Here is a 17,484-nt window from a genome sequence, read left to right on the forward strand (position 1 = left end):
CACAGTGTGATGTATCGCACCATTTTAAGACAAGGATTTCAATTTGTTGTTTCTGGACAGATGACTGCAGTAACTTTCATGCTTGCTCTAACAAATAGGGAAGGACCTTCAGCGGTGCCTGGACTATAATAATCATTAGCGGATTGGATATCACAAAGGTGACCGTCATTTTGCCTTTAAGAGGTTGTTGTAAAAATAAATCCCCAATCAAACTTAGCCAACATTTAATTTGGTATTGATTTAGAATTTAATACATAAATTACAAATCGGACTCAAACTCAAGCTCATGTTTAAAGCGTGCACGTTTTACACATGAGCTTAATAATAATGAGCGATGACTGAGCTATGAACTCCCAAACTAATATTAAATCCCATGCTATTCAGAACTTGTGTGTAGAAGTTTAAACTGGGCATTAAAAGACTGCAACGAAACAGAATATTTAGTTGTTTGCAATTTGCTCATTGTGATTGCAAATGTCAATTTAAATGAGATTGTTGTTAATTTAGTAATTTAATTAAGTTTAATGATGGAGAGAAGTAGAAAGTACCGATTTATTCTGCTAAAAATGCTCTAAAACAGCAGATCACAAACGGTGGTGCGTGTGTCACTGCTGGTACTTGGGCAAATTATTTAAAAACTAATATATTCTGTATTAGTAGTTACAGGTATTAAAATGTAATATGTTTGTGTTACATATTACTGTTTCAAAAATGTAGCTGAGTTACACTACTTTGTTCCTTTGAGAAAACAAAACACACAAAAAAAAGAAAAAAGATGGCTCCACCAGATTTAGCACTATGCTAATTTCCACCCTACACATATTAAAATTACAGAACAAAATTAAAGATTACATAACACAGGCAATTTACAACTACAAGTGCAATAAACAAATACAAAGTGCAAGTTATAGGGTGCAATATTGGCAAGTTACAAATCATTAAGTGCAGAATTATAAAGTGCACCAGTTTTTTTCAAGTCTATACAACACATACACAAGGTAACATTATTACATGTGTAAAGTTGAGGGTATAATCTGATGGCCAAATACCCGTTTGGTACTTTTAGTGTGGGACTGGTGGTCTAGAAGCCAGTCTTTGAGCCCGTGAGAAGCTGTGAAGGTCTGCATTGTTCTTTAGATTGTCTGGGAGCCCATTCCATTCTTTGACGGCTTTATAGGAAAAGGCTGATTGAGAGAAGGCAGACTTTCTTTTAGGAACATTGCAGGTATTTTGTGTAAGTGATATCTTACATTCCATAGTTACTGAAAAAATGAATATATATTTGTAACTCATTACTTTTATAATACGTTAGACTGGTCACTGGTGGTACTTGGGCCTCTTCAGGTGGAATGGGATGAGATACTTTAATTCAATGGTTCCCAACCTTTTTTCCATTAAAGCCCCCCTTGCTCCTGCACTCTAAAAGTAGTGAAGTAAAAAGTATTCACTAAAAATGTATATATTTCATTAAAGTACACGTTGCTAAAATTTTCACATATCCAAGTGCTTTGACTTTTACCCTGCACACTTTCCATCTCCTCTCGTTTGTTGTTGTCGGACAGACTGCAGTAACTTTCATGCTTGCTCTAACAAACAGGGAAGTTCCATCAAAAGTGACTGGACTATAATGATCATTACGGGATTGGATGACGCACAGGTGACCCTCATTCCCCCACTGCCCGCCGTATATGCAAGGGCGACATGATGGAGACCCAAATTATGGCTCTGTAATTAAAAGGGTCCGCGTCACTTTTTGTCCGTGCGGAGGGACTGAGTGCTTCTCGGAAAGGGGGAGGGTTTTGGAGGTCAGCCCGACCCGAGGAGCAGTAGCAGCACCTTTTGTGATAGATACCCCTTGTTAAGAAGGGCTCAAATGAAGCAGAAAGATGTGTGCTGTAGATAATGACTGTTATTATGGGCCCGTGGAGCGAGCCAAGTTTTTGAGGAGATCGCACTTAAGCTCGGCGAGTTTGGAAGGACCTGTTTAACATATGAACTTATGAACGCAAGTAGTGATTAGGCGTATAATATGGGCCTCTTACCTTGCTCCCACCTCTCTCTTGTCTTCCTATAGCAGCAATTAGCAGAGTGACAATACTTCCAAGACATCTTTTATGGCACAATGGAGACGAAGGCTTTTCAAACAGTGCCAGGAGCCAACAGCAAGTAAAAAAGTTTACAAAGTTAATATATCGAAGTGACTGTAGAGAAATTCTGTAAAGTGTTTGTGTGCTTGAACAAAGGCCTAGATGCTAATGAGGATCTATAAAAGTACTTCTACTTCTTCGGCCATTATCTCCCAAAACAAACTGGCAGTAGCTACTTTCTTATTCCATATACAATCCAAAGTGTTGGGCTGGAGTTTAATTTGAAAGCTATGCAGCGGACGTCTTGTATCCAGTAAATCGTTTCTCCTTGTTCTGCTTTTCACTTCTTCTTTTTTTTATTATTATTAGGGAAAAGGATGCCCTCCTTCCTGTCTGTTTCTATGCCGCTGTCAACAACACGAGAACGTGCAGTCATCGCTTTGATGTGGCAAGTATTCACAATCGGAGATGCTTCTCTCTAAAGCCCCAGCTGTGCACAACGCTCCGCAACTGTCACAAGAGGGAAATGTATGATCTTTTAAGCTTGTAGCCTTGTCTTTTGGGGCGCTGCGCTTTCTCCGCGGCTTCCACTGTCCCATGTCCCACTGCTGCGCCATAAATCTCCTGCTTTAAGATTCTGTGGAACAAACACTTGCTGTAATTGATGTCGGAGGTACCTGCACCATTTTTAAAGCGAATTCCTATAGTACTTCAAAGCGAAATTCAGCATTTTTGCGGGTTGGAAATATGATATGTGGGGCTTATATATGTTACAGCAGTCAGGTAAATTAAGTAGAAAGTGCCTGCCTCATCAAATGTATTAATGATGTTTCAGCGGCTGATGCTCTGTCGGCGTCCATTAGTCAGAGAAAACGCGAGAAATGGCTGTAGCGTTTCTTAAAACTTACAATGATGTATGAACACTTAACAGAATGGATGGCCCCCTCATACCTGACAACCATAATGACTTATGTAAATCAAGGGTTAAGTGGCGAGATGAGTGTGTATCGCAAAAAAGGGCACGCCGGAGAACAGCTGATCGAGAACACAGATAAGTAATGTTGCCGCATGCTCCATTCGTCTTCATTTGATGCCGTTGTTACGCAAAGAATGCTGATCATGTGCTTCCAAGGTGTTAGCCGATGCTTCTTTCCTTGAACACCTCATGTAGGCACACAAAGGGATTGGCTGAAAGTAAAGAACATCCTGTATAGGTCGTGTTATAAAAGATATAGAGCAAGTACAGTAAGACTTCTCCAGTTGAAGGTATTGCAACTTTGATGATTTTGTCTTGTGTTTTCTCTGTCATTGCAAAGAAACTTTTTGGGGTTATACAGTGTATCTGAGAGAGACCAGGAAATAATGCACATTTTTGGTCTAACTGAAGTAAATGAGAATATAAAGTTAGCACCACAATACTTAAACTCTTAACCCCCACCTGAACAGAGCACATTTTCTCCGATTTGGCTTTGCCCAAATCTAAAGGTTCTTGAAAAACAAGCATCTAAATAGCCACAAACGAGAGTTAAATGATGAAAACGTAACAAAAATGCGATGAAAAAGGGACAAAAATGTGATGAAAAAGGGACAAAAATGTGACGAAAAAGTGACAAAAATGTGATGAAAAATGGCAAAAAAGTGATGAAAAATGGCAAAAAAGTGACAAAAATGTGAAAAAAATTTGAGAAAAAAAGCAATAAAAAAAGTAACGAAAAAGCAATGGCAAAAACAATGGCAAAAACAATGTCAGAAAGGTGAGGAAAAATATAAATTTCAATCAGTTTTGTAGGTCTTAGCTTTCAAATGAGGCGGTACACTGGCCTTTGTGTAAAGCTGACCTGTAGAAAATACACTCAGTTAAGGTGGGGTTTAAGAGGTTAAAGCCACACTGTGTAAAATTTTACCCAATAAATAAAATTTAAATACAAGCATTTATTTTATGGCAGATAATTTCATCATTAAAAAAGACCTCATACAGTGCCTCTCGTGAGTATTCATACACCTTGAACTTTTGCACATTTTGTCATGTTTACAACCCTAAACATAAAGATTTTATTTTGATTTTTTTACTTAACGTTCACACACAAGTAACAGACAACTGTGAAGTGAAAGCGAAATGATACATGATTCTGTTATTTTTCAAAAAATAGAAAAGTGAAAAGTGGGGCGTGCATAAGTATTCATACAGCATGCATGAATACTTTGTGGAACCCCCTTTTGCTGCAATAACAGCAGAAAGTCTTTTGGGGTTTGACTCTACAAGATTAGCACATGTAGAGACTGACATTTTAGCCCATTCATCTTTAAAAAACAACTCAAGCTCTGTCACATTAGAAGGAGAGCGTTTGTGAACAGCAGTTTTCAGACCTTTCCACAGATTTTCAATAGGATTTAGGTCAAGACTTTGACTGGGCCATTCTAACACATTAATATGTTTTTATTGAACCATTCCATTGAAGATTTAGCTTTGTGCTTCAGGTCATTGTCCTGCTGGAAGGTAAATCTCCGCCCCAGCCTCAGTTCTCTTGCTGACTCCAGCAGGTTTTCCTCCAAAATGTCTCTGTATTTGGCTCCATCCATCTTCCCAACTATTCTTACAGTCTCCCCAGTCCCCGCTGAGGAAAAGCAGCCCCACATCATGATGCTCCCCCCCGTATATTTGACATTGGGGATGGTGCACTCAGGATGATGAGCAGTGTCAGATTTGCTCCATACATAACGTTTTGCATTTGGGCCAAAAAGTTCAATTTTTCTCTCATCTGACCAAAGCTCCTTCTTCCACATGGAGCTGTGTCCTCCATATGACTTCTAGCAAACTTCAAACTGGATTTTTTATGGCCTCCTTTCAATAATGGCTTTCTTCTTCCACTCGTCCATGAAGGCCAGATTTGTGAAGAATACGACTTATAGTTGTCCCATGTACAGTTTCCCCCAGCTCAGCGGCAGCACTTCGCAGTTCCTCCAGAGTTATCATGGGGCACTTGGTTACCTTTCTGACCAGTGTTCTCCTTGTTCGCTCTCATATTTTAGGTGGAGCACCACGCCTTGGTAAGTTGGCAGTGGTGCTATACTCTTTCCATTTCCGAACAATGGATTGAACAGTGCTCCGGGAGATGTTCAAATCTTGGGAAATCTTTGTATAACTTAAGGCTCCTTTAAACTTTTCCACAACTTTATCCCTGACCTCTCTGGTGCTCCTTGACCTTCATTATGCTGTTCAGTGACCAATACACTCCGACCACAGCTCTGAGGGCCTAAAAGAACAGCTGAAATTATACTGAGAGTAGATTACACACAGGTGCCTCTATTTAACCGTTAGGCCAAGGTGTGAATATTCTGGAGTCATTAGAAATGTTTTAAAGGCAATTTAATGCACTCAGAAAATGCTGTATGAATACTTATGCAAGCCCCACTTTTCACTTTTCTAATTTTTGAAAATTAACAGAATCATGTATCATTTTGCTTTCACTTCACAGTTGTCGGTTACTTGTGTGTGAACGTTCAGTAAAAAAATCAAAATAAAATCTTCATGTTTAGGGTTGTAAACATGACAAAATGTGCAAAAGTTCAAGGTGTATGAATACTCACGAGAGGCACCGTAAATGAACAAACAAACACTCTCTTAACACTCTCTTACTCTCCTAAGACATGACTGCAACTTTACCGGGAGTGGGTGCGCCTCCAGCTCATCTCCATGGAGATGTTGCAGAAATAGGTTAGGTTCTCATCCAAAATCCAGTCTTTGATTAAACATTTCCTAATAACCTGTATTTGTTTCCTTATTCCTTAAGTTTCGCTTAGTATAGAAGTGTTATGACTTTTCTTTTAGCCAAAGCCTGCTTTACTGTCCTCTACAGTGGCTACGGTGACTGTTCTGATCTCTGGATAAGCCGCATTGCCCCTGTGCAGTAAGGGGCTCATCAGCACAGATTAATGTCCAGTTGTAGAGTCCCGCCGCGCAGGGGTCAGACACAGGCGGGCCGGGGCAGTGTGACTTTGTAAAACGGAGCGAGATTGACAGTCAAAGCCATATAGGTTATGTAAAAAAAAGAAAAAAACTCTTTGTTTCTATGTGAGGTAGGAATAGTGGCGGGGACAAACTGGCTGCTGACAACAGGTGTGCAGCACATAAGAGGAGCCTGTCTCTGAATTTATCATTTTGTTTTGTTCACTACAGGAGGCGAGCCAAGGTTAGCCGCTGCTTTTTCTCCGACCCTTCTTTTCGGATTTGACCCCTGCTGGGACAACCTCACAGTGACCCCACGGTAACAATAGTGCCGAAAAGTACAAAAAGTATTGCAGGAAAAAAAAAGGGGGCAGATTAAGGATCCCCAGGGCGAACACAAGTGGTTTGGTTAAGTATGTGTTTAAAAATAAGAGAGCGTTTGAGTGATTAATCTCGTGAAGTGACAGACTGAGTGGCGTAATGGCGCAGCAGGGATTTGACTGTAATTACTGTTTTATTGGAAAATCTATATGGACAAAGAGCGGTTGCACAAGCTACAGCTAAAACCATTTGTACAGCGGTAAATCAGCACACGCAGCAAATTGTGCATCAATTCAGGCTTAAGATATTATTAGCACGGACGTGGTTTAATGAATAGGCTGTAATAAATGCAGTAATTGATAACCGCTGAAGAGCAGCCAGTCAGAACTAATTGGTTAAAAAAGGATGCAGTGTTTTGTTTTTCGCACTGACGGGGTGTTATTCAAAGTAAAAATTCCCGAAGCTGTTGCTACTTTGAGTGGCACTGATACTTTAAATAAGCAACTAATGACTGCGACTATTCAAAAACACCATTAAAGCTAGTCCTCACTATCACAGTCACAGTTTCTGCTGTTAACTTAGTGAGCTACATTTCTTCATTGAAAATTAACCAAATAGTAGAAATATAATATGCATGGTCTGATATTCACTGTATAGTTTGTCTGTTGATTATTTACATTTATCACATGGCTTCCCTGGACTCAAAAAGCAGTTATTATTCATTTTGTTAATTTGACCTCATTTAACCAGGAATCCTTTTGTCAGGGGGAGTTCTTGCCCCAGATTGGACCCCATGTTTTTAGTGGTAGGTGAAACCAGAGCACCCGGAGAAAACATAACCAGACACAGGAGAAAACGAATCCGACAATCGAGAGTTCTCACCAAAACAAAATTTATGAAACAGTAAATTTCCCCACTGCTATTCGAATAGACCAACTTCTTTTTGGAGCGGTGATGGCTGACACACGTGTTGCCAGGGGAACGGAGACGATTCTCATCAATCATGACTCAAACATTAGTGGACAGTTTTATTATCGGCGGTGAAGACATCTTAATTTAAAAGTAGTGCTGCTGCCTGTCAAGTGCAGTGTCATTTTAGGTGATCTTCTGGTGAGAGAAGTAACTCTGACTTCAATCTGTCTTCTGATGGGAGTGTCTGTCTGCATGAAGCTCTCACTGCCACTACACAGAGATTATTAGAAAAGGCATTAGGGGGTTGTGCATGAGCTAAAAATACTGTAGTAAATGCCTTATTTCAGCTGCTTTTCTAATGTAAAATATTCAACCACTGTATGTGAGCTCAGAGTTTAATTACGCAAATAGGTAGAACCATTATGTATTCATTTTGTTGATTAAAATAAAAACATAATTTTAGTCAAAGTAATATTAGACTAAAACTAAATTAAAAGAAGTTAATATGACGAAAACTATGACTAAAAGATATTTTCCAGATATTAGTTCTTGAAAGAGCCTCATATTATCTAAAGTCACTGCAAAAGGAGCAGGTCTCGACACTTGTTCACGTGGGAGAAGCTCCATGTTGCAGTGAATGACATTTTCACCTAAAAACTAGATTTAAAAATGTTGTCAAAATTAACACTGATTTTGCATCAGTTTAACACCTAACTATGTTTTCCACAAACTTTGACACAAAACATATTATTTGGGCGGGACAGTGCATGTTAATGAACACACATGGGACTCATGTGCATTGGAGCCATGGGCTAATTTACACCCGTCGTCCCACACTCTCAAACACACTCGCACTCTCACACATCCTTGCAGCTCGATCTCAGTGAAGACATCCATAGACATAATGTATTACCCAGGCCATAACCCGAAACCCGAAACTCAAACCCAAACCCAATTCTAACCCTAACCCTAAAACCACATCCGGACCCTAAAACACCCTCAAACAGACCAAAATGTCCTCACTTTGAGAAATGTCCTCAGTCTGTCAAAAACTCGTGGATGCCCTCACTCTGTGGGTCCACACGAGTAACACACTCACGCTCACACTCTCAAACACACTTTCACTCTTTTTTTTTATTGCAAGAAGTAGTGCATATTTACAAAGGTGCAGAGGGGAAGCAAGACATTAAAAAAACAACACAGAACAACACATGAGGTACGACATGGGGCTATAGAACAGTATATTAAAGGAATAGGCCACCGTTTTTACATACTGAGATATGCTCTTACCTCACTTTAGCCGAGTTAATATATCCCCGTCTGGTCTTTGTCCGTGCGCTCTGCCAGGCAAACGGAGCACATACGCAGCCTCTCCCACATGTCATATAGCTCCAAAAAAGCTCACGATAGAAGCTACCAAGCTCTTCCACGTGTTCCCTATTTAAATAAAGTTACGTGAAGTGTTTTCATACAAAGTATATTTTACACAGAAATGTAGCATGTTGATTTTATAAGCAGATAAAAAGGGGAACTATATTGTGAGGCGTAATGATACGAGGAGCAAAACGTCCGCGCAGTAACTCCTAAAGGTTATTGACGGAAGTGAGCGGGGGAAGTCTTTAGGAGTTACTACACAGAAATGTACACAGAAAGTACATTTCTGTGTAAATATACTTTGCATGAAAACACTTCACGTAACTTTATTTAAATAGGGAACACGTGGAAGAGCTTGGTAGCTTCTATCGTGAGCTTTTTTGGAGCTATATGACATGTGGGAGAGGCTGCGTATGTGCTCCGTTTGCGTGACAGAGCGCACGGACAAAGACCAGACGGGGATATATTAACTCGGCTAAAGTGAGGTAAGAACATATATCGGTATGTAAAAACGGTGGCCTATTCCTTTAAGCAGAAAAAAATGAAAATACTTGTGTTTAAAGAAGGAGGAAAAAAAACTAGCACTAGTGCTGCTGCTGCTGCTACTACCACTACTACTAAAAACAATAATTTTATACAAAATTCAGAGTGGGATAAAGTAAATCCACAGAATAGGAAAGATAGCAAATCATGAAAAATAAGTGGGTTTCAAACACACTGGCACTCATGCAGGAAAAACTAGACACAAGTGCTCAGGAAGTCAATAACAAAAATTTAAGACTCAAAAGAAAACAAAAACTCATGGCTCCCACATCGTAATTCTCTATTTACATTTTCTAAAAAGCTTTTATTATGAAGGGCTGGTGAATCTTTTAAAACATATTGCTGGCTTCTTCTGGCACTCATGCTCGACTATTGTCCAGTACATGTTTTTAGAGGTAAGGTAAACCGGAGGAAACCTACGCAGGCACGGGGAGAACATGCAGCACAATGTTTATATAGAGTCTCTGACAGACGCAAACCACCCTTACCTTTAAAACCTCATTCAGATTCCGTATTAAATTTGCTCTCGATAAATACCTGCACCCCGTCGTTTCACTGCTGTTCGCCTCAGTTAAAGCCAGTTGGAGTTTTTGCCTAGTTTCTTCCAGCTGTATTTTGACACGCTGAAGGAGCAGGTGGAACAAATTACACATGGATGCGGCTCATTTGGGTTTGCCCGCGCCAGGGCCTAAGCTCCGTGCATGTTAAGTTCACTCATAATCACTTGCAAAAGTCTGAACTGAACTGAACTGGGAGCTCAGTGTTATTGCAGGTATTAGCACACGGGGATTTACACGTTAACCCACAACGTTTTTTACTATTTCACAAAATACTTTTTTTCCTATTAAAAGTTGAAGAACAAATTCGATAATTGGATGCAGCCTTGTTTTGTAAATATAAAGTCCAGGGTAAGTAATGGTCTATGGCTTTGGCTCAAACAAACCCATATATTGCACTTTAAACCTTAAGCATTAGTTTTATTGGTTACCTTTACTTATACATCATTAATGTTATTTTTAGGCGCTTGTACTTGTGTCAAGCCTTTGTGTACGTCATTTCTATTGTTTATTCATTTTTTCATTTATTATTCATCAAGGACACAAGTATGGACTTTCAAAAGTTTAGTTTAAAAAAGAAAGAAGCACAGGCTATAAAATATTTAATAATTACAGTGATATTTACAGCACGAACTACCTATTATAAAGGCATGAGCGCCAATGATTCCACACGCTTAGCCAAATGTTCTGCATATTCTTTTTTCAATCCATAAAAATGTATTTTAGCTTATTAAACATAGTGGCTTAGAGGGACTAGATGCAGAGCCGGTGCTGGCTGGGGCCCCAAGCAAAAATCCAGACGGGGCATCCCATGGCTACATGGAACATAATGACCTCAATTCAGGCCCTGCCCCCTGTGTGAGCACCACTAACCACTAAGCCACTGTGAGTCTGGGATTTAGGACTACTACTAGTCTATTTCCCCCACTTTTTAAAATGGCAAATGGTCCCATTTTCTCACCTCTGGTCCCTGACCCACAGTTTGGGAACCACTGATTTAAAACTAACTGAAACCTGCACCTGACAGCTATTTCTGTCTTACCATTGAGAATTAGCCTGTGAGTAGCCCAATTCGTTATAGACTGTGCACATTCAGAGAACCAGAGTTACTGTAAGTTACTGTGCTCATAAGAACCGTGTGGATTCAACTCCTCTTTGAGACAAAAAGGCCACGTAGAACGGCTTTTTACTCTCCTCTATTCACCAAACTACTGTCCTGCCCTACGCACCTTGCGTAGTTTGCGTATAGGAAAAACCGTCTCTGACTAGATGCAAGTTGGTCATTTTATACTCACTAATAGTGACTGCAGTCTTTATATTAAGCTTGTGCATGACGGCAGGATTTTAGAGGCAGTTGTGGTGAACACGTCTGGGCTCATTCTACATATTAGGACATTGCTGGAACATGTAGGGTGAGGAAAATACTTAAAGGAATAGGCCACCGTTTTTACATACTAAGATATGTTCTTACCTCACTTTAGACGTGTTAATATATCCCCGTCTGGTCTTTGTCCGTGCGCTCTGTCACGCAAACGGAGCACATACGCAGCCTCTCCCACATGTCACATAGCTCCGAAAAAGCTCACAATAGAAGCTACCAAGCTCTTCCACGTGTTCCCTATTTAAATAAAGTTACGTGAAGTGTTTTCATGCGAAGTATATTTACCCAGAAATGTAGCATGTCGATTTTATAAGCAAATAAAAAGGGGGACTATATTGTGAGGCGTAATGATACGAGGAGTAAAACGTCCGTGCAGTAACTCCTAAAGGTTATTGACGGAAGTGAGCGGGGGAAGTCTTTAGGAGTTACTACGCGGACGCTGTGCTCCTCGTATCATTACGCCTCACAATATAGTCCCCCTTTTTATTTGCTTATAAAATCGACATGCTACATTTCTGGGTAAATATACTTCGCATGAAAACACTTCACGTAACTTTATTTAAATAGGGAACACGTGGAAGAGCTTGGTAGCTTCTATTGTGAGCTTTTTCGGAGCTATGTGACATGTGGGAGAGGCTGCGTATGTGCTCCGTTTGCGTGACAGAGCGCGCGGACAAAGACCAGACGGGGATATATTAACACGTCTAAAGTGAGGTAAGAACATATCTTAGTATGTAAAAACGGTGGCCTATTCCTTTAATTTTAAAATTTTTAAACTCCGTCTCCTTCCTTTAAGTTATAGCAAGATGGTTCCAGGTTTGAGTCAGGGCCTTTCTATGTGGAGTTTGCTTATTCTCCTTGTGTCCATTGGGACCAAGCTTAAAAAGGATAAAAGGTCCCTTGGCGCTGAAAGCTTGCCCCAGTGGCTTTGAAGGATTGGTCGAATTTCCCTATTGGCACACCTTAGGTCTTAATTGCGATACATTAACACTATAGTTTTCCTTTTAGCAGTTGCCTCCCTCCTCCTGCCCATACTCATCTATTCAATGACATTCAAGGCGATACTTCCACTCAACTGAAGAGAAAACTGACATATTTAACCGATACTCTAATGTAACAACATGCTCAGTGCGGTGTCCAGCCCGCTGTGATGATTCATTTTACAGTCACTGCCCATGCCTCTCTACAACATGCCCAGGAGCCAGTAATTTCAAGACGCCGCTGTGACTTTTTCTTGCTTATAAATTACTCGTGGTGTACTTTCCTTGCACTTGCTTATGCCTTGTCCAAGTGCTCAGCTTTTATCTTAGGCAATATAATATCACAACGCGCTCTGCCTGCTAGCATTTTTTTTTTTTCATTACCCCAGTGTGATGCGCCCAGGCCTTAGCATTCACCTCCTCTCTCCTTCAGACCTACTCCTACCGCCGTTAATTGCCTTTAATTACTGCGATACTTGACAATGAGAGTATAACAAACTTTTGGAGCCTCAAGGAGCGAGATTCAAGGTTACCGCTCCATTCTGTACAGTATATCACCAAAACTAATAAACCCGGACAGTTCTTTCCACTGTCCTTTAAAAAAAAAGTAATCACAATAATGAAAAGTCATCCGCTGTATGCGTCTGCAATATATTTCCCCGGAGGAGCTGAGAATGCGCGCTTGTGTATGCATGTTTGCCTGCCATGTCCTCTCGCGGAGACAAGTGCTGAAGCCTAAATTTTACCGTTTATCTGCAGACCGCGCCGGTATTGTGATAAATCACTGCCACTGACAAATATCTCGAGGTCTCATGCAGGCGCACGATCCGCAACCAAAGAAAGTGAGGGACCGACTGTGATATCAACAAGCAATGACTCAAAACAACCGAGTGAACTATATGAAAAAGGCGGGAAGTCTGTGCCGGACTCCAAAGTGCAAAACAAATCTCGACCTCACTGTTTTACCGTAAGTCTAAGATAAAGAGCTCTTTGAATTGTTAAGACACTTGTATTGTTATTAGGATGATTTGTACAGAGGCAATATGCAAATGTGCGCATAATGATGGCGGAGATTAATAAAACAAATGTGCCTGTTCTGAAACAAACAAAAGATTGTTTCCATGTCGAGATGTCGGCTCAGCATCCTGCTAAGACAATACATCTTGCTGATATCTTTATTCTCTGGTTGTGTCCACAGGAAAGTTTGTCATGTTATTTCAGTTTCTCTGTGGCCAGGTTTGTCTGTCTCCTGAGAATCCTTGTGCTTTAAAGGAAAGAAGAGACGTAAGACATTGTTCAGTGTGGAGAGGAATTTTGCTTCAAATGCAACAAAAAGATGGCTTTGTAGAAAAACGGAACATCTCACTTTTGTAGAACTTTGCATTAAAAGTGCTCACCTTTAAACACAGTGCTTTTGGGAAACATAATGATGAGTCTTGAACTTTTCACAGTTCAAGTTTAGTTGAAATTTATTGTTGGGATTCCTTTTGTGCCAATCCAAGGCTGACCCATTACTTTGCAAAGGTTTATCGTAGCCATAGTTTAATAAGTGTTCCTGTGTGTTAGAGGATAACATTAAATCGCTATTTATCATACAGTATGATAAAGTCATACTATATCTGTCATAGACTTGACTGTGGTGCTCAGGCGCCCACTCATTAAATGTTGCTTACGTATCAATATGACGCTCTGACAGGGTATTTATCCCTTTTCTGTGGAAGCATAGACAGACCTGGATGGTAGGACTAGCGCAATGTCTCGAGTTCATGTCTCCGGGTCCCGTACTGATGGTAAATAAACTTCTCCTGTATAAGACATCCAGACTGCTGCCTGTTTTTCATCTATCCTCACGAACACCATTGTTAATTCTCTAACACTGTGTACAATTTTTCATTGTTTTTCCGTCATAGAAAGTCATCAACTGAAGTGGGTTGATCGAACTGAGGACATTTAGCCTCTTTTCTCTTCTCACTCATCTGAATCTGATCAATTAACCTGGTCCAGTTGGCAATTTTGTAACCCCACTACTTCGTTTTGAGTGAATATAACCATTGCTTTTTATTATTATTAGTTCGTGAGCTTGAGAGTGGTCTGTTAGTGAGAGCTAATTGTCTTAGGGGAGGAATAAGTGTATTTGTCTGTATTGCTTTCACAAATTTAATTTCTGCAGAAAAATCTGTCGGCATGAAATTTGGCAGCTTTTTCCTGAGCGAATAGGAACGAGGCAGGGGTGAAGCTTGTGCCACCTGACGCGGCATGCCTCCAGACAGCGGCGGTCTCATTTGTTGATTTGTCCCACACACACCTGGAGCTTTAATCTTTCTATTTCTCTAACAAACTCTAAACTCTATTTGTCATTCCAGCTCTCTTCACCAGCGGCATAAACAGGGCGAGAAAGCGCCTGCAAGGACGAGCGAAATGGAAAAACGTTTATGAAGCTATTGAGAGGAGATGTTAACGCCATCTCGTAAAGGAAAAAAGTGAGCAATACATATACAATTACTTTTAGGGATACACAAGATGATGTACTCAATTTTTCTACCGTGGGCTTCAGTCACAAATGAAATGTGACTGTGCAAATTGGATCAAGTGTAGCATAACATAAAGCGGTAGAGCCACTTCATTATGCATTCTTCAGACGAGTCAAGAGGACAGGATGAGAGGGTGGGGATGTACACGTAGCCTGCCACTCAAGGAACCTGAAATGGCAGACCCGCAGTCGGCCTATTTAGTGCTTTCAAATTCCGCCGTACTCCGTGATTGGGGAAAAAGAGGGCAACAGACAGCTACGAGGCTATAAATACCATTCTTCACCCGAAGTGTTAAAAAAAAAAATAGGTGAGTTTTCGCAATGACTTTTAATGAAGAATCAAACGCTCACCTGCAACATGAATAAAACAGAGGTTTAACGCGGCAATGTGGGCCCAATGATAATTTACTCCCTGTGGGATAATATAGACGACGGAGGCTCATATATCATTTAGATTAGATAGAACAACTAATTAGCTGTGTTAGGTCGTGCACAGCTACATAACAATAATGAGCACCTTTCCTTGATCGCACACTGACCTACTGCTGTTTATGTGCTTGCTGCTAAAAGGTGAAGTTAGGGTATGTTTTAAATGTTAAAAATTGAGTCTCAGGCAAGACTTACAATTGGCTTAGGGCGTGGTTAGGTTAATGTTGCATAAAGACAACAAAACTGGTGGATGGTAGACGGTAAGGATGGTTGATTTGTCTATAAAGATATGTGTAGTGGCAGTGTGCATACTTGGATTTGTGTGTGCTCAACCTCCCACTAGGGCTGGTCATTTGAATTTTAATCAAAATCACAATCTACTTTGGTCAATCTCAATAGTCGTCATGGGACTTCATTGTCGTCAGGTTTACAGTGGCAGAAACAGCATGGTTTAGGAGTTTGGATGAGACAAGGGAAGATTTTGTAAAAGGTCTGACTAAACTAATGAATCTGCTACATTGGTACATTTTTTTATCTGAAATGATAAAATCCCATCAAATATCAAGATCAATCAATATGATAAAAAAAAATGACACTAAACTACTGAACTCTCAGGGCCAAAGTCATAGTAGGATATGAGAAGAACCAGACATTTCTAGTAACCTGCTCTTCTCTTACACCTAACTCTTTATTCATAAAGATCTCAATATAGACACACAGACTTTTCATTTGATACAAGGCCATTTATGCACATACAAATATGTTTTTGCAACAGTATTAACCCCTATACGAGCAATCGCTGTTGTTGTTTACTACAACTACGACCTCTAACATTGTTTTATAAAATTACCCGTTAAAGCACGAGGGAAGAAATACCCTTTTTGTTAACATTGTTTTTGCCTATCATATAACCATTATTATTTATTTAAAACATTAAAGGGATATTTCAGGATTTTTCACATAGGGCCTCATTTCCTAGTTCCTAGTTCCTAATGTTGTTGATTTCTGGAGGTATCTATTTTTTAATTCCTGCAGTCCTTTTATTTGAAGGGTTTAGTGGCGCTAGGCTAGTGCATGTCTATGGTAACTAGTAGCATGCATTAAAAACCTCTTCAAAATCATCGGGTAGTCCTACAAATGTTGCCATATCTGATTTATAGAAAGCTCCTTTGTGAATTCCACGTGTAGTAATGCCGGCCGCAGGTAAACAAACTACTGTAGATCCGGTAACAGAGCAGATCACTCCGCTGCTGCGTAGCTTACAACCATGAAGCTGATGCTGTTCAAACATAAGTTCTTTTAAATGCAAAAGGGTTATTTTTCAAAAATTATTCAGTCAACACAGACATTTATATGGGTAGTCTGGTGTTATAAGTGATTTGCCTCAGGTGCACTGTGCTTGGGTCAGACCGTTTTTAATGCAGGCTACTAGTTACCATATACATGCGCTAGCCTAGCACTAGCCTAGCACCTCTAAACTCCTCAAATATAAGGACTGCATGAATTTAAAAAAAAGAAATCTCGTGAAATCAACAACACTCTGGATATGCCCTATGACAATAATCCTGAAATATCCCTTTAAAGGTGCATTATACAGCTTTTTATGTGGGGAAAAAAAAGTTGACATTTGTGCGTATTTTACCTTGTAGTGACCCAGCGGCGGTAAGAGTGGTCAGCATGGCACCTATACTTTCCATCACAGTGGTTTCAAGGACGCTCCAGGATCAATTGTTCGGAAGGTTTTCTCTGCTTTCACCAGAAAACCTTCAAAACTACTTTAAAGCACTTGTTAGTGCTTGCATTACCTCAGTCAACCCACAACTGTAAGAGTTCGTAGAGCATTGACCGCTTGCACTTAACGTGGGTATTGCTATAGGCGAATGTGGGTTACATACAGGACAGTGGCTCTCTAACTTTTCACTGTAAATAACACTTCATAAAACATTTGACTTCCCATTTGAAAAGTCTTAATAGGCCAAGCTTGGAATGAATATTATTTCTTTTAGTTAAATCCTTGAGCGGTAAGGAGTAGGCCCAGAGTAGAAAGAGGACATAAACCATGCACATTCCGTTTACACAGCATTGTAAGTATTATGTTATTGCCTCTCTGTCTAACTTAACCGTCACATACTTCTAAAAACATATTCTGAAAGGTTTCGACGTGTCACATAGAATCAATACCTTTGGCAAAAAGCATCCTTGACAACCTTTCATTTTTCCCTGTGCTGGTGGCAGAGAACCACACGCAGAGACCTTGGTTTGGTCCTGGGAGATGTAATTGCAGGGGGCAGAAATAGAGACTGGGCGACTAATGAGGCAAGCCACTAATTAGCCACTGGTGTTATTGGCCTTTTACATGTCGTACACGAGAGAGAGTGCATGTGTGTCTCATGGAGAGGAGCAAACAAAGGAGAAAAAAGTCTA

Source organism: Gobius niger (genome assembly GCF_951799975.1).
Source record: "Gobius niger genome assembly, chromosome: 18".
NCBI classification, from domain to species: domain Eukaryota; kingdom Metazoa; phylum Chordata; class Actinopteri; order Gobiiformes; family Gobiidae; genus Gobius; species Gobius niger.